An 8,164-nucleotide genomic window follows, 5' to 3' on the forward strand; every position below is an offset into this window, starting at 1 on the left:
ATTTAGTTCTACTTGAAATTATGATCAGTGAATGACTTGGATGACTTGGTTGCAAGTGAGCATTGGGGCAGAGGGTTAATTTATTTGTTTATACGATCTCATGAGAGTTCTATTTTTGAACACATTTTCTTTTAAGCATCGTATCTTTTTTTTTTAGCAGATTTAATTCACTTTATTTATTTATTTATTTATTTATTTATTTATTTATTTATTTATTTATTTATTTATTTATTTATATAAAAACCTTTATGTGGTGGCCACAGCTAGAGCCTGGGTTCTCTGAACAGAGATTCTGGTGTGGGTTTTAGCAAGATGGTTAGTGAATTCCTGATAAGAAGATTTGGTGAACACAGTCTCTTTCCAGAGGTCTGGGGTCAGGTAGCTGTAGGTCTTGGAGATGGCATCAAAGGTGGCCTTGGCGAAGTTGCCCAGAGTGGCAGTGCAGCCCCTGGTTGACGTGTAGCAGTCATCAATACTGGCCACCATCAGTAACTTCTTAGGCACAGGAGCAGAGAGATGCCAGTGCCTCTGGGGACAGAGATGAGAGGCACCAACACAGAGCCACAGCAGCCTGTCACTTTGCACGGAACAGTGTGAGCCTTGCCAATCTTGTTCCCCCAGTAGTCTCTCCACACAGGGACAATGGACAGCTTGGCCAAGATGATGGCCCCTCGGATGGCAGTGGCTACTTCCTTGGAGCACTTATCACCAAGACCAACATGACCATTGTAGTCCCCAATAGCGACAAAAGCCTTGAACCTGGTCCGCTGGCCAGCCCGAGTCTGCTTCTGCACTGACATGATCTTTAGAACCTCATCCTTTAGGGATGTGCCCAGGAAAAAGTTAATAATCTCGGATTCCTTAATTATTAAGGTACACAATATTTTGAGGAACACAATACAACCACATTTCCTCTCTTTTTGTCTAAAATTAAAAAAAGCTTATAACTAATACAAGAAAAACTATCCAATAAGTATATGCAATATATACAGCCAAAAATTACATTAATGATGTCTAGTCCATTAACATTTGACAGTCTCCCCCAGTGACTTGATCTTCGTGTACTTAACCAGGCAGCCCAGGTTGGTGACAGGGATTCACTCGTTGTCTTCAGCTTTTCCTCCACGAGCCCTGAGGCCTCAACCACAACTGCGACCCCTAAGACCACAAGACCGCTGCTGAGTCCTCTGTGGAAGTCGCCGCTGCCTCCTAATCCCGGGTCACCGGGCCCTCCCGCTGCACTGGCGTCATCGGCCATTTGGTGTTTTCCGGAAAAAGAAGTGCATTGTATCTTTTAGTCAAAAGTGTACCCAGTGTCCTTAATTCGTTTTAAAGTTGAATGAGGGCCAGTGAGATGGCTCAGCAGGTAAAGGCACTTGCCACCAAGCCTGACAACCTGAATTTGATCCCTGGAACCCTCTCTATGGAAGAGAAAAGTGACTTGAGCAATTTGTCCTCTAGCCTCTACACTTACACCATGGAAAGTGTGTGCATGTGCACACACACACACACACACACACACACACACACACACACACACACTACAAATATATACACTAAATCAATGCAACATAATTTTTTAAAAGTCAGATGAATACAAGTTTATTTATAGATTTATCCAACATATAACATTGTCTTAAATGTTCCAGAAACATCTCACTATGTAGTACTGGCTGGCCTGGGGCTCACTATGTAGACCAGGGTCTCACAGAGATCTACCTGAATCTGCCTCTTGAGTGCTGGGATTAAAGTTTCGTGTCACCATGCCCGGTTACTAGGATAAATTTTAAAAGCACTTGGAAGTCCATCTCTACAAAAGGGCCTTTTCTAGTATCGTAACCAGATGTAACTTGATTTTGTATGACACTATTTCTGGGAGCATGTGAACAAACATCCACTCAACCTACATGGGAATAAACAGCAAATCAAAGCAATGATACCACTGGAGTCCACCTTGGTGAATCGATGGTTTTACTGCAGTTACCTATATGACTTTGGCTAATTTCAGGTGCATAAGCAACTCAAAGACAGTTGCATCACCAAAGCCCACCCTGGCATGGGTGAAGATTCTCAAAATGTGGAAGTGGAGCACTTGTTGCTGGCTTTCAGGCAGTTCCATGAGGGGAGGGTCTTCTCAGAGTTCTGACTGCTTATATAATCTTGGGGAGGGAAGAGCCTCCTGAATTAGACAGTTTCTGGGACTTCCTGAGACTTATGAATTATCAACTTTCTGAGTCTCATTGAGTCTCCCTCTATAATTTTACTGAGTCTTACTGAGTTTCCCAGGAGGATGGGCTATTTTAATTTGTGGAAATTGTTTCTAAGCACCTGACCCCACACCATCTTAACCGGCAGAGGTACAATGAGCTTGAACTGTGTCGCTCTTCCATGCCAACTCACTTCTGATTCAAGGGAACAGAAAACCTTGTATCATTATCTCTTAGAGAAGACAACAACAGCAGCGTCATGAAAACAAAAACACTCAACATCGTTATAAGAGCATGCCCAATACAATGAAAAATTTCGCTAACTAGTTCAGAATATGAACAGCATAGGATGGTGGTATGAATAACTTACTTTATTGTACTGCATAGATATTCAGTGTTTGCTTGCATTGGCAGCTACACAGTGCATTAGCATGTAGTAGAATGAGGATGCATACAAAGGATAACACACAGTATTTGTAAATAAAAGTAAAATCTAGTTAGGAGAACACCAAGAATATTCAAAGTTATACATCCCAACGACAAGCACACAGTGTATTCTATAACTACCAGGCTGACCTTTCATTTTCGTTTTTATTTTTTTAATTAAAGAACTGTAAATTGCATTGTGATTAAGACTTGCATCACCACCCTGGACAGAGCCCACATACTACTGTAGATTTAACTCGTTTATCAGTTACTTATTCATTCTAATGCTTTAATAATGCTTCCTGTCATTGATATACAGAAATGTGCACAGTGGGAAGCAACAAATGGCCCCCTCCCTTCTGCACAGTCACCACTTGGAGCCACATGCTTCCTTCACTGCAGTCGCATGGAATATGGAGTTCCTTAAATACAAATGCTGCACAAACAACTTCTTACAGGAAAGTCACAAATTAAACCAAGGTATTTTACAAATGTACTACAAAAATGCCATAAAAACCAAAGCCACTCCAGTTCTCCAGTATCTCAAGAACCAACAGCGTGTCTTTGGCTGATGAGGCCTTGATGCCATGGCACATAGGTTAGCATCTTCAGACAAATCTGGCTGTTGCTTTTGCTAGGCTCTTGAATCACACCAGTGGCCGACTTTGGAATCTTTCAGGTTTTTTTTTTTTTTTTTTTTTTTTTTTTTTTTTTTTTTTTTTTTTACTTATTTATTTATTTATTTTGAAATTCTGGATGGCTTACCAACCTCTGGAAAGCTGACTACCTACTAAGAAGCTCCCTGGATTTCACCTGAGGTAGAAGTTCCTGAATGTGCCAAGGTCCTGGGCTCATGAGGGTGGTGTTCTTTCAGCCCATGGGTGGAGGGAATTCTTTTCCTGGAAGCTTTGATGGCCTGCTGTTTGTATCTGGCTTTCCCAATCAGTGGACTTAAGAGCAAGCCATTTGGTTCTGGTCATTCCTTTTACCCAAAGGCCAAGTTCTAAACCCTTTCTCCCACTGTCCTGCACACTCAGTGAGCTGTAGCTGCCAAGCAAGGAAGTCAGGTTTGTTTTTTTTTTCCCATCCAGGGCTTACACTCATATTTTTATTGGTACAAATTTAAGCTGTTTTTGGTTGATTTTAAAATTGGTCTGGGGATGGAAAGGTGGCTCCACAGATAAGAGCACCAGCTGCTTTTCTGGGGAACCTGAGTTTGGTTTGGTTCCCAACACCCACATCAGGCAGTTCACAACTGTCTGTAACTCCAGCTCCAGGGGATCCAAGACTTCTGGTTTCCGTGGGCTACTGCACTAATGTACACATGTCCATGTGCAGGTACACACACTACACATAATTTTTAAAAACTAAAATAAATCTTTAAGAAAAGTCAGCTTCCCATACCTACTTTTTAAAAACTTGAAGACAGATTTAATATGTTTTTTGTATTGGTGAAGCTAAGTTGATAAAAGCGATAATGTCTACACTCTCCTGGTTTTTAGTAGTGAATAGACCCAAACTTCACATTCAGATAAGCATCTTAGTATTTTGGGAATTATTTACTTTTTAGAAAGAAGATGTTCTTCAGATGGGTTAGATAATAATTTTGTCGTTGATTTATTGTTGCAACAACAGAAATGAGCAGATTAATAGATGCCGGCTTCTCTTTCTTCATGCTGTTGCTGCATAGATTCATTCAGTTGAAAGATGTTGTTTGGTTGAATTTACACAAGTTTAGCAATGTGTGCATTAAAGCTGCATTTCCCCAGAATAAAAGCTGATTTCTCAGACCCTAAAACACACCAGGAGTTAAATACCACTTAGCCAGTCAAATAAGAGGTATTTTTGAAGCATTACAAAAGGAAAGAATAGACAAATATTATGGCCCAATGATTCCAATAAATACAAATGATCCCAAACCCACAAACTAGGAATCAAACATAAGCAAGGCCCAGTTTCTCTCAATGCTCTGGAGAAGACATCATGGGAATAATTATAATGCCGAGAAAAGCTTAGCAAATTAGAGCTTGGTTCCAGTCCCTGTACAAGCTTTTGCAATGAAGAAAGAAAAAAGGACTTGTGCCTCATACATGGTGCAGGTGACCATTCTGGTTGTGCATCTGAAATCACACTCCTTGGCTGCACGCCCACTTGCACGGCAGACACTGTCTCTTTTATTTTTATTTTTTTTCCTTCATGAACCAGAATGAGGTGATCTGAATCTAGGAGGAGTCTATTTCTTCCCTAGATGCATATGTACAATTCTTATTAATTTTAATGAGAATTATGTTTGCACATTGAGGCAGAATAAATCCCCGAGGGAAGAATCTTGCCCTTGGATGCATACTCATAATTTCCATTAAAGGGACTGAACCCCAAGGGAATCATACATGGGTGCCTGAGGGCAAAATCTGACCCTGCATAAAAACAAAGAAAAAAAGAAAAACCTCAAAATGAAAAGCCAAAATGAAACCACTATATAAATTCCCAGGTCATCCTAGACTTGTAGATGACCAAAATATAAATGTAAACATTCAGTTCCTGACTCCTGTAAGGCTGATACAGCCATCATAACAGAGTCCAGTCTTCCAGTTAGGGTACTGTTGAGAAACAATAGTGTACACAAGGTAGACTACATGGTGCGTTTCTAAAACAGAAACACAACTGCCAAAACAAGAGACACAATTATCGATCACTGTATTAATGAAGGAAGTGTCTGACTTCATGACTATAGCCTCCACAGGGGACATCAAGGATTATGGACAATTTACGTGGTTTTGTCAGTGAATCCTGCACACAACTTTTAAAGTGGCCCTAATATCTAATGGATACTCTCAGGGCAGGGATCTGCGTGAAGGAGATATGATTGATGGTCTTTCATTCCTAATTCACTGTTTATACTTGTAGCCAGCCTTCTGGGAAAATACCTCATTCATCAGGGTATTAGTGAATTCAACCAACGTATGGCACCTTCATTTTAACAAACTAAAGGAGAAAAGCTAAATGGGGGAAATTGACAACCATCTCTGATTCTATGATAATGCAATTAGGCTGCTCCTCTCCAGAGCTTTGCTAATTCACAGAACAGCTTCAGTCGGCAGGTCATAAATATATGATCATTTTTCACACTTTGAAAAGTAATGATGCCTTGACGTGAATCAATAAATCTTGGTGAAGTCCTTTATACTTTTATGTTTGCCATGCTCTGCAAGTCAGTTTCAAAACTCGTGTGTATTAAATCTGACTTGCTATCCAGCCTGTGTTTACATAATCTAATTTAACAAAGTCTCAAATAAACGTGTAAATGAAGTGTTTATAGTAAGCACAAGGAAAGTTTCCCTTTCATTGAGAAAGTGTGATATGGTGCATCAAACTATTTTAATTTGCACCCTGAAATACTCATATTTGCAAATGTGCCACATACAGAGAGCTGTTGCTCCTAAAATTTGGTAGTTTCTATATTGAGCTTTGCATGTTATGCTCAATAACTGAATTAAAAAAATTCTACTGCATACAACACAGTGTGTAATGCATTATTTATCTGAAATGGATCTGTTGCCACACATCCAGAAAATGTTAATATTTATCCCCAAGACCAAAAAAGGGGGAGGGGCTTTGCTCATCTTTCTCAAACAATTGCATAAAAATAAGTGGCGTGCACACACACACACACACACACACACACACACACACACACACACACACTAAGTAGCAAATATACACAGCAGCATAGCACTTTTCTAACAATCATAGTTCCCCAGGCTCTACAGGGAATAAGAAGATGGACAGGCTAATGAATACAGCAGGTAGCAAGTGGTTGAGGTTTGCTTAAGAATGAATTATCAAACAGCTACAAATTGCCAATTTAAAGAGGTTACACCACACAGTACATAGCATTTTATTTTTTTATTCCTGGAACGGCTGACAATTTTCCTGGATGAAAACTGAAATGATACTAAATCATAAATGTACCTGCTGTGCTGTCATTCCCATTAAACGCCTCCTTTGTTTTGTTTATTCACTGTTCATGGCCACAAAAAAATGCAGTGCTTTATGACGAGGGGGGGGGCAAGCAGCATTTTTATTAAAGATCTAGATGACAGTATGTCTTAAAATTAAAAATAAAACAATTGGTACTTGACTCTCAAGACTTTCACAGTCATTTGGACATGGTAATGAAAACAAATACTGCATAAAAATAGTTGGAGAAGTGTTTGTGCTTTGTGCTTAATCTCCATTATTCGGTGCTTGCTATGATGAGCAATTGATATGATACACTGCCTGTAAGCAGACTGCATCTTCTAACATACAGGAAGGGTGAGGAGAAAGGCTAATTCCACTGAGTGAAATCCAAATTTTATCTTGAGTTCTGTCAATGTTGCCTCAAGCATTCATGTCCCTTATAGGAGTGATCATATTGAGCAAAAGTCAGCAGTGACCAGCACAGTACAGCTTCATGATAACTTTAATTTTTCAAAATTAGAAGGCAAAATCAGAAACTGTTTCACAAAAGGGGGTTGGAGAAAACCTTCAAATAGTAGCAAAGGGATATTGATGGTCACCTCCCACCTAATAATTACGTTTGTGTATATAGATATACATTTGTGTGTGTGTGTGTGTGTGTGTGTGTGTGTGTGTGTGTGTGTGTGAATGTGAATCCACATATATCATGGCACACATGTTGAAGTCAGAGGAGTCCTCAGGTATGGGCCAGAGTCTCCAGACATTCTGTTGTCTCTACCTCTCTGTGGGAGCATCAGAATTACAGATGCTTATGGTACATGTTTGCTTTTATGTGGGTTATGGAGATCTGCACTTAAGCCCTCATACCTGACAGCAAACACTTATAACCACCAAGTTGTCTCCCATCCCCTATAGAGGGATTTTTATTCTTCAGATCTATATACAGCACAATACTTTTGTATTTCTTACAGAGGACCCTAGTTTGATTTCAAGGTAAAGTATGCAGTATCCTCCAAATAACCACATTACTTCAAAACAGATTGAGAGAAGTGGTGGGAAACGTCCTCTAAAATTACTGGACTGGATCTCATGTCTTGCCATCTATTTCTGACCACGTGTCTGTTGGTGTCCTGGAATCTATTTTATGAAGGTCACTGCAAGGGAAATCTATGGATTAATGATGCAAGGTAGCAAGAATTTAGTGACAGTGGGTCTAACCTCAGCTGAGTGACAGCAGAATTGGGAAAGTAAAGCAGTGGGGCAAACAAGACAGGGGCTGTTGGGGCGGCAGCAGGGAGGCCGCAGGGGTCACTCTGATGGGCCTTGTCACTTCCCCATTCATCAAGCCGGGGCAGACAGCTCAAATCATTTACCAGATGGGGTAGCTCGTAGGTTTACACACCTGATATGAAGCCATCCGTCATCTAATAACACGGAGGTTGGGCTGCAGCTGGCTGCGTGCTAGCAGCTTGAGTGCACATGTGATGGTCTCGAGCCAGGGAGCAGACTTCATGGGGTTGCAGTCCTCCACTAGACCACAGAACAGGTGGACGCCGAGAGACAGTGAA

General features: G+C 40.5%; 1 pseudogene; it reads right to left on the reverse strand.

The window, feature by feature from the left end:
• Positions 1-246: 246 nt before the first annotated feature.
• LOC102924458 (small ribosomal subunit protein uS5-like) lies at positions 247-1,258 on the reverse strand (annotated as a pseudogene).
• Between the last annotated feature and the right edge of the window lie 6,906 nt (positions 1,259-8,164).

This window comes from Peromyscus maniculatus, chromosome 2 (assembly GCF_049852395.1).
Source record: "Peromyscus maniculatus bairdii isolate BWxNUB_F1_BW_parent chromosome 2, HU_Pman_BW_mat_3.1, whole genome shotgun sequence".
Lineage (NCBI taxonomy): Eukaryota > Metazoa > Chordata > Mammalia > Rodentia > Cricetidae > Peromyscus > Peromyscus maniculatus.